This window comes from Struthio camelus, chromosome Z (assembly GCF_040807025.1).
Source record: "Struthio camelus isolate bStrCam1 chromosome Z, bStrCam1.hap1, whole genome shotgun sequence".
Lineage (NCBI taxonomy): Eukaryota > Metazoa > Chordata > Aves > Struthioniformes > Struthionidae > Struthio > Struthio camelus.
Window position 1 is genome coordinate 74,284,315 of NC_090982.1, and position 13,066 is coordinate 74,297,380.

General features: G+C 42.8%; 1 protein-coding gene across 2 annotated transcripts in view; it reads right to left on the bottom strand.

Annotated features, from left to right (window-relative positions):
- The window catches only part of LOC138064660 (pikachurin-like), an 81,712-nt gene that overhangs the window by 62,748 nt on the left and 5,898 nt on the right, over positions 1-13,066 (bottom strand). The window lies entirely within an intron of this gene.

Genomic DNA, 13,066 nt, shown 5'->3' on the forward strand with positions numbered 1-13,066 from the left:
CATTAGAACTGGTCTTAACATCTATAGTTTTATGATATAAGCACCATGCTTGAATGCTAAAACAATTTTCAAGGGTAAAACTCTGGGTATTTATAGTTTTCCCTACAATTCAAGTCAGAAATAGCTCTTCTGAAAATTCCGCGTGAAAATCCCCTCGATGTGGTAGCACCATGCACAACGTAAGAACGCAACTGAGCCTCCTCTTCTTTGCAGAGCTCCTGGACAGGAATCTGCACATGTAGCAGGCTGTCGATCAGCCACGTACCTGGCATAACATAGCACTGTGGGTTCAACCTGCCTGGCACAGCTCTGACAAATGCAGAAATACTGCCAGGTATTGCTGGCTCCCTCCCTCAGAGAAGTTCATTAGCTGCAGCTCTTCCCAGACAGGACTTGGCAGGATGGCATGATTACACTGTTCAGTCACATTTGTAGTGGAACTACAAATAGTGATGAGCAATTTCCAGAGCAGGTTGCTTGATCTAAAATCCTTGTTAAATATAATCCTGCAAATGACAGGTGACTTGATGCCTGAATTAGATCATAGTCTGTTGTCGCAAGGAAGAAAAAAGCAATATATCTAGTATATACTGCAAAGATTCGTCTCAGTGATGATCTCCCCTGAAAATAACCTCTACAGTTGGATTGTGTGAATGCCTAAGAAGTCATGGAGAGTAGCTCTAATAATGAAGAGCAAGGGACAAATTTATATAAAAATAAAATGAAACACTTTCTGTACAAATACAGTCATTCCTCTTTCTGGCCAGTCAGGCATAGAAAGTTTGATATTGGCCAAAATGCTTGGATGGAACAGGAAACAGAAGCTATGATTTTGGTCCCAGGCAAAAAAAGCCATTACTCAAAGGAGAGCACTTTTGCATATCTGACTATACATTGTAAAAGCGAATCAAATACAAGATGGAAGTGAGGACTCACCTGCTGGTAAGCAAAGTTGAAGTGACACGCTTGCATTTACTTCTCTGCTTACAGATATCTATTTTATTGTTTAAAGATCTCTTAGCTTCTGTACTTCTACAGATACACAAAAGCTGCTAAAACAGTGAAGAAGTTACCAAATAAGTTCTCCAGAACACGAGCCCTCTCCCTTAACTGGAGTAAATTTTACTACTACTTCAATCTTTGCTCCACAAAAACAAGTCAAATCAAAAATGGTGAAAAATTATCCTATCCATAGAAGTCTCCTTTCTATTCGTCACAGCTAACATATCGAAAATTTAAGGGGGATAGTTTGCTCCCACTCCCTCTTACTTGCCCTGTGTGAGAATTAAGACTCTGGGTGCCCTTGAAGAGCATTGGTAGCAGGCCAGGGCAACCTCTGGATACATTTGCACCAGTCAATGAAATGTGCCCAGCACCGTTATTCTTTCACCTGGAAGCCAACTGGCAAAGAATGGCCTTGCCATACTATTGTGCCCATAGTACTGTGTCCATACAACTGTGTCCATACAATTAGAGTCCTGTACTCTATAATCAGGACAGCCACATGCAACCTGCCTACCGCAGACGGTCTCTGGCCCATGGCAGCTTCTCCATCACCCTGGGAAGAGGGGGAGGAACCACTGCAGGAATGCTAGCTGGCCTGGTGAAAAGCGTGCCAGGGACCACAGGCAACATTGCCATACAGGCAACGAGGTATCAGAGCCTAGGCACAGTCCCCGGCGCTACTTAACTCCCTCGCTGAGATGCAACTGGCACGTCTACACTAGCAACCCTAAACAGAATTAGCTTGGCTTTCTAACGTGAACACTCCAGTTCAGATTAATCCACCTCCTAGCCTAACCATAACAGAGTGAGGAAGAGCTCAGAAGCAACTGCTTCAGGTTGATGCTTTGCTCCAGTTATTACAAGAAAATTGCTAGCCAGGTTTCTTCCTCAATCCAGTCATGCAATGACCCCAAATCTTCCTACAGTGACAAGTTGTTATGGAAAAAAAATCCTTTAAAAATAATCTTCAAAACAAATACATTTCTTACGTTCACAAGCTTCAAATCTGAGGCACTTCCAAGAAGTTGGATAAAGCTTGTCACATTTTCATGTTTCCATTTTAGTGGAAATTTCTCAACAGGCCATGGGCATGGGTCAGCAAAATGAAATAGCTGTTTCATTATTTTATTTTTAAATCTCTGTGGGTAACTCTTAATAGGTAGTGATCAAAGGATTTTTTATTTTCTAGGTTGATGTGTCTCCTTTTTGTGTCCCATGAAACAAAAGAAATTTGCTGTTGAAATACTGACTGTCACTAATGACATGTCATGAAATGATGAAATAGGAGGAAAAAACCTCATGAAAGACAATTCAAACTAATTCTAAAATTAAGTTTTCGGACAGAAACTTTTCCCCAAAAGATTCAGATTCCTTTTGTTTCAAATATTACTTAATTCAGTTCATTAATTAATGAAAAAATAATCTGCTTTATTGAAATAGAATTTTTTAATGAAAAAGCAGTTTTCAAGAAAAGACTCTGTCCTCTCCTACTGTTAAAATAAAGTGTATTATGGCCCGTTCACTCTCTCACTGAAATAATAGTGAAACTCTCATTTGTAAAACAATAAACAATGATAGGGGCTTTTTTTCGTTTTTCTTCTTTTACAGACTGAACTAGGTTATGTAAACACCACAGTGGAATGAAGACAGCGTGACAAACCAAAAAAGGTCAGGAAATCCTAAATGAAAAAAATGTGCCATCTTTTCATCGCTTTGAAGCTTTTTCCAACTCCCACTGCTCAGCAGCAGTATGTAAGAAAGCAAGAATCTCCCAACCACAATAATCACAGAAAACGACGACTGCATCAAGAAATTTTCAGCCAGTCTCCCCCAGTCCTGTTTGTGGGGCACTGAACAGCAGCATCAGCCTCAGGAAACATCACAAACCTGATAAAACTTGATGGTTTTCTCTAAGCAAGTCACATAACAAAAAGCAGCAAATGAGGAAACCGAGGGTGCACGTGAGGAAACAGGTAGGAGAAAAGGCTGAACTGGTTCCTCTCCCTTTCCTAACCTCCGGCACAGCATGGACGGAGGAGTACGGCATGGCTCCTCACACCGCTGCTATTAATCCACTGGGTCCAGACAACAGAAGATCCCCCTGGATCACCTACACGTTGGCACAGTCAGCACGACCACAGGGACTCTAGCTGTTATGGTCCTATGGAGTCACCAGGGTTCTTCAGCGCTCCAGACCGTGTGGCACGAACCTTTTGAAAGTAGGTGAGCATTCAATACCTCTGAGACCGCTGTAGACAGAAAGTACCTCACAGTAACATCTGTCCACCCGGAGGAATCGCTGCACTGAAGTTATTACATAGCCCCAGCACAGATGCAGAACTGCGCAAGGCTTGTCTCCGGATCAGGCCCTTTGCCCCTGTTTGCAGGAGCCGAGCAGACGCTAGCCATGAGGCGCAGCTTTAAACACTACTCACTGTAGTTTCAACCAAACCTTCTCTGTCCTAAGCTAACTGTCTTTTTATTCTGCGCGCTCTCACCACCCTCCCCAACAGTCATCTTCCCTCAAGTTCACTCCACATTTAGCTTTCCTCTTCTCATCCTCAGCATCCTCTGCTCCCTTGCGTTTTTCTTTCCTAACTGAACCCCTCCACTCCTCGCTGTGACAAATATGCCATATGCTGTGATCAGGTTGTTCACCTGTACACTTTCCATATACTCTCTTGCCTTACTCTAGCCTCATCTACTCAGACCATAAGCTCTTCAGATCAGGGCAGGTTTGGTGCTTGGGGTTTGTATAGCTCCCCAGAGCCCTGTGGGGCCCCAGTCTCAGCTAGCCCTTTGAAAATACTGTACTGAACACAATAAAAAGAAAAGTCATAGTAATAACAGGCTTGGACTCAAGCAATGTTTTTCTGACGCAGTATACAGCATCCGCTTTCTGTCTCAGGTACGTTTAAGGTGACTATCATCAGAGTATTTATAGCCCAAGTAAAAGGAATAAAGGCGGCATCGCTTAGAACTTAAGCTACAGGGCAATACTTGGAATATAGGGAATCCCACTAAAAATGAACAGTGGCAGTAGTGACTGTGTCTTTGCTTTTCCTGATTTGCCTTGGCCCTGCAAACTGCAAAAGAGAAGGGAAGAGGTAAGTACGGCGAAGAGGCTCCCTTCCTTGTACTCCCTGTGTAGGGCTCTGATTCAGGGAAGGGCTCTGATTCTGGAAAGAAGAGAGGGAACAACTGGCACAGTGACCAGTTGTTCTAGATGTGAGAAAGAAGAGAAATGATTTTGAAAAGAGAAGGAGAAAAAAATGATTTTGTAAAGAATTTTTTTAATGAGTTAGATGTAGAAAAAAAATTCTAAGTGGGAATAGTTAAGCACTGGAATGCTTTGTGGAATTCCTGATGCTAAAGGTTATTAAAAACAGGGTAGACCATTATCTCTAAGCAAAGGTCTAAATTTATACCTATCCTGGACTTAATGAAGAGGAACAGATGGGGTAATCTTTGGCTATCTTTGAGAGTCCTGTGGGTCTTTGATTATTATAGATTAGACGCTGGTCTGCCTAACACAAGTACATAAATGGTACTTGCATTTAGACACTTAGTGAAATAGTTCTCCTAATATAAGTGCCCTACTGCCCTAGCTAATGGGAAGAGGTAAGTGGAGAGGCCTTTAAAAAAAAAAAAAAACCTCCATAGAGGCACTCTGGCTGTATAACTTCAGGGGTATTCCTGGAAGCCTGAGACAAAAATCAAGTGTTTATGCCCCTAAACAGACTTGCACTTCAACTGTCGTAGTCCCAGTGCTGGGGCTTTGCTTCCCTATCTGCTGCATATCAGCATGGCAAAGAAGAACGGTAGTCAGATCTTTATTCCTTGAGAACTGGCTACACTGAGTCTAATCTGTGTGCTCAAGCCTACAGGCTACTTTTGCTGAGATTTTTTTCCCCACGTCCTTGCTTCCTGTTTTCCAAGAAGCAGCACTTTATTATTATTTTTTTTAATCCCATTTACTCTTTAACACCTTCTAGTTCTCAGTGCCAGGTCTGTGAGCGCAGCGAGAGGCTCTGCAATCTCCTCTGCTCCTCCTCGGGGTTTGGGTGCCGTGCTCGGGGTGGGCTCTGCCGCGGCGCAGCGGGAAACCTGGGATTGGGCTGCTGCGGACACAGCTCAAGGCCACGAGAGAGGCCGCGAGAGGCCTCGTCCGGGGCTGCCCCTCGGCTCGGGGGCTGCGCGCAGGCTCAGGCCCTTGCCCTCAGTCCTCCCCAAGCAAGGCCGCAGGCGCCGTGCGCCTGGCCTGGGCCTTGCTGCTCCTCGCCTTCCCTCGCCACTCGGCCTTGGACCTGCCTCGTGGCTACAGGCTTGTCCAACGCTCGTTGGACGGACCCTGGCTGCTGCCCCTGGAGTTGCTCTGCTCGTCTCGTTTGGGCGCTGTGGGACGGGGCCTTGTCGAGAGCCCACGGAGCCCAGCTTGCTGCCCCTACAGAGCAGCTGGTCCTTGCTGCACCCAGACGTTCAGCATCTCATCTGCTAATATTTCACCCATTTTCAAACAACTTTAAAAAAAAGTCTCTGGAAAGTTTAACATAAGCGTTAGAAAGTAGCTGAAAACGAACAATAACGTGTTATGTCTATGCAACAGACAGTAACAATTAACACTTTAATTATAGGAGGACAGGCTGGATAAAACTTAGCGTGCCAATGGCACACACCAATGTGCCAATGGCACCCCTCCGACCTCGCCTCCCGCAATGATTTTCTACATTGGAATTCCAACTGCAATGAATTAAAAGCAACTTTGTTGTTAAAGGACAGCAGCTAGCAAATAACAGTGACTTTGCAAATTGGTACCATAGAGGGTTTGCTGTATTCTGCCTCCACGAAGGTAGATCCTGTCAGCTCCAAATGAAACCCTAAGAAAATCTGCATCATCTTAAAGGCGCAGTTTCATACTGCCACAGAGCAGAAGAAACAGCTCTGTAACAGAAACAGTAACGGCAAGGGAAGGGTCTCGCACCTTCCCTACCCTGCCACCTCCCCACTCCCCCATCCCTTTCCCTCGGCACATGCTCCTCCACCTTCTTACCCTGACTCCCAGGACTACTCCCTGCCCTTTTGCACAGACTCAGATGTTCATCTGATCGCATGGTAAGAGAATTCAACTCACTAACCCTAGGGGAAAAGAAAAAAAACCTATTCTCTTTTCCCTTGTGGGTTAAGTAGCTGAGGCCATAAGGAGCTGAACATGGAATCAGATGAGCTCCAGAGCCAGAGCAAGGCAAGTGAAAGGACAACACAGCCAGGATTTCAGAGAGGGAAGATGGGACAGGGAGCCTTTCCAAGCTGATATTTTGGTTCAAGCCATAACATGAGTGCCTTAACCCTTCAAGTTACAGGCAGTGTGAACCTTTCCAAGGGCAACCACTACTCACCATTAAATACACAGAGAACTTAGTAACTTGCTTTAGCAAGACTGTTTCATTAGTCCTAAAGTATAAGAATAAATTAAGTGCCTACACTGAGTGGTTTTCTTCTCCTCCAGTTGTTTTTTTTCCTTTTGTAATATCTTATTTATAAGACTCTCATAGTATCTGTCATGATGGCATAGTAACACACACATCATCAACATAATATGCAATGAAGTGTTGAGTAACACTGAAGATGTTTTCTTCATGTTTATGGTATGTGTAGTATGAAAAATTCTGCATTAAGGCACACAACACTCATACTACTATAAGAAGAAACCTGAAAACATGAATGAAGTTGACCACCCACGACTTAAAGTTCATATGCCTAGCTGGTGAAAATGAACTATATTAAGTGGGTTATTACTGTTCTGAAATGAAATGACAAAAAGTAAGGAAAAAAGTCAGCTTCCTACACTTTCTGAGTGTTTATAACACAGGTAAAACATGCAGGATCAAAGATCAAACCACAGATCCAAAGAACCCAAAGAACATACCACTTCGTATTTATTGTAAAAAAATACAGCTTTATTTTGTGTGTGTGTGTGTGTGTGTGTGTGTGTGTGTGTGTTTGTGTGTCACACATATGCACACATGCGTGCACACATATAAAACCTTTGTTTTATTGGATCTATAGATAGATAGATACAATATCTATAGATATAGATATACTTTATTTATATATAGATTTGGATACACAAACACATAAAAATCCAGTTAAACCATAAAAATGCCACGTAACTTGAAATTCCTTTTCCCATCTATCAATATCACTTGGGGGTATATTTTTCAGGAGTTAGGTATCCAAAGTTTAATATCTTCAATGAGAACCATGGCTAAATTGTTCTTGCTACTTGATAAATGTTTGTATTGATGTCTCTTAATCTCTTTGCTCTATGAATGACAATTTTTTTCTCTCTCAGTGTTCCTCTGATACCAAATACTAAACTAAACTCCTGAAGAAACATTTAACTTGGTATAAGAAATAAAATTCAAGGATATCTTTTAGAAAACTGGTAATACATCAGATAGAAAACCCCTACAATCATAGCTATTTTATGTACACACAAGCACACGTGTGTGTGCACACACGCACAGACACGCACAAAGATTAAAGTATAAAGAGGACAGAGCTGAACACGTGACAAGCAACAAATGCGCAGGCTGACGACAGGACACACAGCATCTTGGCTTCTCACAATCCCTCCAGGTCCTGACTAATTATTTTGAAGCTCATTATTGATGGACACAAATGATCTGGCCATGCACCAGAAAGTATAACAGAAAGGAATGTCCAGCTTAGTTAGACCAGAGGTTTAGGCACAGGCCTCATCAACAGCTTCACCACCTCGAATGCTATGCAGACCGGAGTGACATCCCACAGATCATCATTGTACTGATTGCAACTAAAAGCAAATGTCCACTTTCTCTGTACAAAGTGGAGCAGAGTTATAACTGTATAGCGGCTGTTTTCAAACGATGACAGTATGAAGAACAGCGCATGAAGGAGGCTAAAGGCAAGTGCTGAAATACACATTTTCAAAAGAGACTTTTGATACTTCACAAAAATCACATAACGGTTGAGGCGGGAGGGACCTCTGGAGATTGTCTAGCCCAATCCCTCTGCTCAGAGCAGGGTCAACTACAGTAAGTTGCCCAGGACCCTGTCCAGTCAGGTTTTGAGTATCTCCAAGGATGGAGCCTCCACAACCTCTCTGGGTGACCTGTTCCAGTGTCTGACCACTCTCACAATAAAGAATTTTCTTTTACTGTCTAAATGGAATTTCCTGTAATTCAGGTTGTGCTCATTGCCTCTTATCCCGCCACTGGGCACCACTGCTCTTCTGTAGTCCCTGCCATCAGGTATTTATACACACTGATAAGATCCCCCCAAGCCTTCTCTTCTCCAGGTTGAACAGTCTCAGCTTTCCCAGCCTCTCCTTGTCTATCAGACGGTCCAATCCCTTAATCATCTTCGTGACCCTGCACTGACTCACTGCAGTCAGTCCACATCTTTCTTGTACTGCGGAGCCCAGAACTGGACACAGTACTCCAGGTGTGGCCTTACCAAGACTGAGCAGACAGGAAGGATCACCTCCCTCAACCTGCTGGCAATCCTCTTCCTAATGCAACCCAGGATGCTGTTGGCCTTCTTGGCCACAAGGGCACATTGCTGGCTCATGGTCAACTGCTTGTCCACCAGGACTCCCAGGTCCTTCTCTGCAGAGCTGCTAGGTCAGCTCCTAGCCTGCTCTGGTGCATGGGGTTATTCCTCCCCAGGTGCAGGACCTTGCACTTGCCTTTGTTGAACTTCATGAGGTTCCTCTCTGCCCTTTTCTCCAACCTGTTGAGGTCCCTCTGAATGGCAGCATGACCATCTGGTGTATCTATGACTCCTCCTAATTTTTTTATCATCTTGCAGACTTCTGAGGGTGCACTCTGCCCATCAGGCGCAGAGTCATTAATGAAGACATTAAACAACACTGGCCCCAGTATCAACCCCTGGGGTACACTGTTAGTGGCTGGCCTCCACCTGGTCTTTGTGCCCCTGATCTGCCACTGAAGGCTCAGGGTGGGCCCCCTTCAGCCCTGTTTTGCTAGTTTCAAGTTCTCTCCTGTCCACATCACCAGGCACTCTTGGCTTTCTAACCCAGTCCACCACTTCCTTGCTTGGTTGTGGGTCATCGTCTCTCTCCCCCATCATTCCTAGTTTTAAGCTCTCCTCACCAGGTTTGGCCACCCTGTTGGCAAAGATGCTTTTGCCTCACTTTGTAAGGCAGATCCTCTCTCTTCCTAGCAGTCCTCAATCCTCAAAGATGGCCTCATGGTCATAAAGGCCGAAACGCTGTTAAACATCAGCTACGCAACAAATTGTTTACTCACAGGATCCTCCTCAAGCCTTTCTCCATCACCAGCAGGATTGAGGAGAAAACCTCCTGGGGCCCTATGCCCTTGACCCTCACACCCACAGCCATGTAGGCACACTTGATATGTTCGAGGTCTCCCCTGGCAGTAGCATTGGTGCCCATGTGGAAGAGCAGCAGGGGATAATGGAGTTCAAGTGCCAGACAAGCCTCAGCAGTATCTCCACAACATCCCAGGTCCAAGCTCCCAGCAAAGAGAGACCTCTGTCTCCGGCAGCATGGAGTCACCCGTTACTATCATTCATCACTTCCTCCTGGTGCTGCCATGTGGCTCAAGCTCAGCCACCATGGGCACTTCACTGGATGGAGCTTCCAGCCCCTCGTCTGCTACCAGGGCACTGAATCTTGGGATATCTTTTTCTGATGGCCAACTAAAGACAAGATTGTGTGTCCTGTTTTTAAAATATGAAACCAGTCCTCTTTGAGCTGGGTACTTCAAAACTGAGGAATGAAACCTTAACCTTGAGGATACAGGCATGAGGCTGCTCCTGTGTTTTCAAGAATTCTGCCACTGTTCTGAGGGAAGACTTGAAAAATCTTGAGATTTACACTAAAACTAGAAATTTGAATTCTGGTGTTTCTACAAGAATGAAACCTAACAAGCTAATAATTTTTTTATGAAACCCATGCCAAAACTTTTGTACATTGGCAGCAAGTCTTATTTAGACGCTACTGCCCAATCATCTTAAACTAACTGCAGAAAACAGCACAAATGCGACTGTGATTTTATTAAGGGCTACTGAATGCCAAGTCAAGGAGGAAATCTGGAAACTTCTCAAGCAGCAGGAAATTGTTCTCAGATTCAGTTCCTCCCTAAGAAATAGGCCAACTTCACTATCTTCTGCAGTCAGTAAGTCTCTCCACACGTTAACACTATTAGTAGAAAACACAACAGAAGTTCTTTGCATCTATTAGGTGAAAGAGAAAGATGTGTTTTTTAAATCTGAATCACTTCGCTGATTTAGTTTAGGACATAATTGTGTATCTGAAGAGCTGGTAACATGCAGCGGAAGGTGAAAGCAGAGAAAATGACTGTGAAGGAAAGGGAATCTCTGAAATTTGCTGCCAGAGAAATCTTGACACAAAACATATCTCAATGTAAGTAGAGATCAACTCCATAAGGGAACAGCAAATCTCTTGGGAGCAGCTATGCTGTCCACAAAGCTAATATCCTGACACTTCCAAATCTTCTCATAGCATTCCCTGCTCCACAGGTACATCACTTCTGCAGCTTGCAGAGTCCACCCTTCAGCCCTGACCCTTATCAGTACACACCATGCCCTTCCCTCAGTTTCTTCAGGGGGCCTCTCCTAGCCGCAACCAGTTCAAAGGGCTCTTTCTTTTCCTATTTCTGCCCATTTTAGGTGGTGGTTCATCCTTCATCCAGCAGTGACTTTTCCTAATATTCTGCAGGTTCCTTCTTTCATCCTCACTATGATCACTAATCCTTACTACTCCACAAGTGAAATCAGAGGACTAAGTTAAATTCATTAGCACATATATGGAGAAAGTTGCAATTGTTGACTATATAGTCAACTATGACTACAATATGGAGACTATGGTTCACCATAATATAGTGCTGACATTATGACAGTTCAGTTAAGATGGAAACAGGAGCAACCTGCATGGCAAATGAAGGGAAAAGTGTCTGCAGATGTTGGTCTCTGTGTACATGGCCGGAATACCAGCTGCAATTCTACCATCTTGGTAAATAGTTATCTTAATAAAAAGCCTGCTTATTTTTAGAAATATGTTGTCCTCTCCTGTGATCATCTAGAAAGCAGGATATGAAACAGAGCTAACATTTCTGTTCCAACTGACAAATTTTGGCTTCTGCCATCTCTAATTAAATCACAAAAGTTTTGGTCCTAGACACTTATTTTCAGTCATGTGCAGTTTGTTGAGTTTCGTTCATTTGTTGTTTCCTAAAATGATCTTCTAGTTGAAATTTTTCATGTAAGCAAGAATTTGAGTGAAATTATCTATAACTTTTGCCCTCAGGGTTTTTTTCCAGAAGATTTTTGAGCTCAGCAACTCAAAGCTAGCTTTGGTTTAAAATTTTATATGTGGATTAATGCCTCTGACACATCAGAAGAATTGGAATGATTTCTGTATTTGAAAGCAGCATACTGAACATTCTCAACATGCTTGTTCCCCCTAATTTTAGAAAGACAATTCAAATTGCAAGTTCCAAATGTGCACAGGTGTTGATGTTTGGCTGTATCATCATTTTCACAGGTGCCAGCAATTTGTAATGACTTTAAAAATCTAAAGAGGTGTGAAGGGTAATTTGGCTTGGGATTCTTCCAAACTTAGAGATCTCTCTGTGTAACATACACTGGCTGAGTATCCTCTGAGAATATGGACAATGGGAAATGGAGAACTGCTCAGTGTCCTCTTCTCTGGACAACTGTTCTTAACTTGACTGTCATCTGCACTACTATTTAACTACAACTATTTAAAAAATGTTCATTAACTACAAGGTAAATTGAAAAATATGCAACCACCACTTGGTGTGTGAATCACAGAATGCCAGGTGCAGAATATGTTAGCATCTGGACATAGTCTCTCCCAGGTCTAAAAGTCAGCCAGGATAATTTCTGGCTATGCTTGAAGAGAAGATCTTTTCAAGAAAACGAAGGCTGCGTCTTTTGACTATCTGCATGGTCAGAGCATCCCTAACAGAAGTGGTTTCTCTCATGGCCCAATAGCTATCCTGTTCCCTCTGGATAAAAGGTTCCCTGGGTCAGTATTATGCGTATTTCTCTTTCATTTGAGGCCAAAATCCTGACAAGCTTTCTTCATGAGTAGCCCTTACTCATGGGGGTAGTTACACTGCGCTCAGTAGAAGAATCCACGCAAACTTTGTGTATTCTACGCTATACGCTTCTCACCTGGAGAGTTTTATGGATCATCACACACCATATCATTAGCTGGGTTTGGTTTAGCTAACTGACTGAGATGGAGCTTTCCCCTCTAAGCCTCCAATTTTCAGTGGCTTATGCCTTTCTGAAGCAGTTTTTCACAGATGAATTTTACTGTGCTTGTTCTCAACTCAGGGGTAAATGTTTTCTGAAAAGTCTGAAAAAATAACGTTCGTCTTTTGCTGCGGTTTGAATGTTTGCAGTGAAGAACTGTTGGGGGGGTTGTTTTATATGAAATCACTTATTTGTTCTTCATGTGTAAGCATCTTTACTAAAAGTAAAAAATAAAAGGAAATCAAATCATGCATGTTCTTATCCAAAAGTATTCCCTTTCAACAGGAATTAATTGTGAAGAACAGGTTCCCGTTCCGGTTTTTCTGTTTTTTTTTTTTTCTTTTCAGATAGACCATATGCTTGCACAGACAAAAATTAGGAAATTTCATTCAAGATCACATAGCTAACATAGTCTCCTTCATGCCTGTGGTTTGAAAAGTCTTTTATTACGTGATCATAGATCAATGTTACACACTCACTAACAAACATGGCATTGAACTGAACGTTCTTTATAATTAAATACTGCCTCTTACTTATATAAAAGCTATATATCTACTAAAATAAAATGTAATAATCAAATCTGTAAACACTGGTTTATGGTAATTTACTCAGATTACTAGCATCTTTGCTATATTTTAATAATTTTTAATATGAGAAAAACTTTCCATTAATTTAATGTGTGGTATAAAAAACGAGGACAGGACATATCTGTCCTGTTTTGAAGATCCAC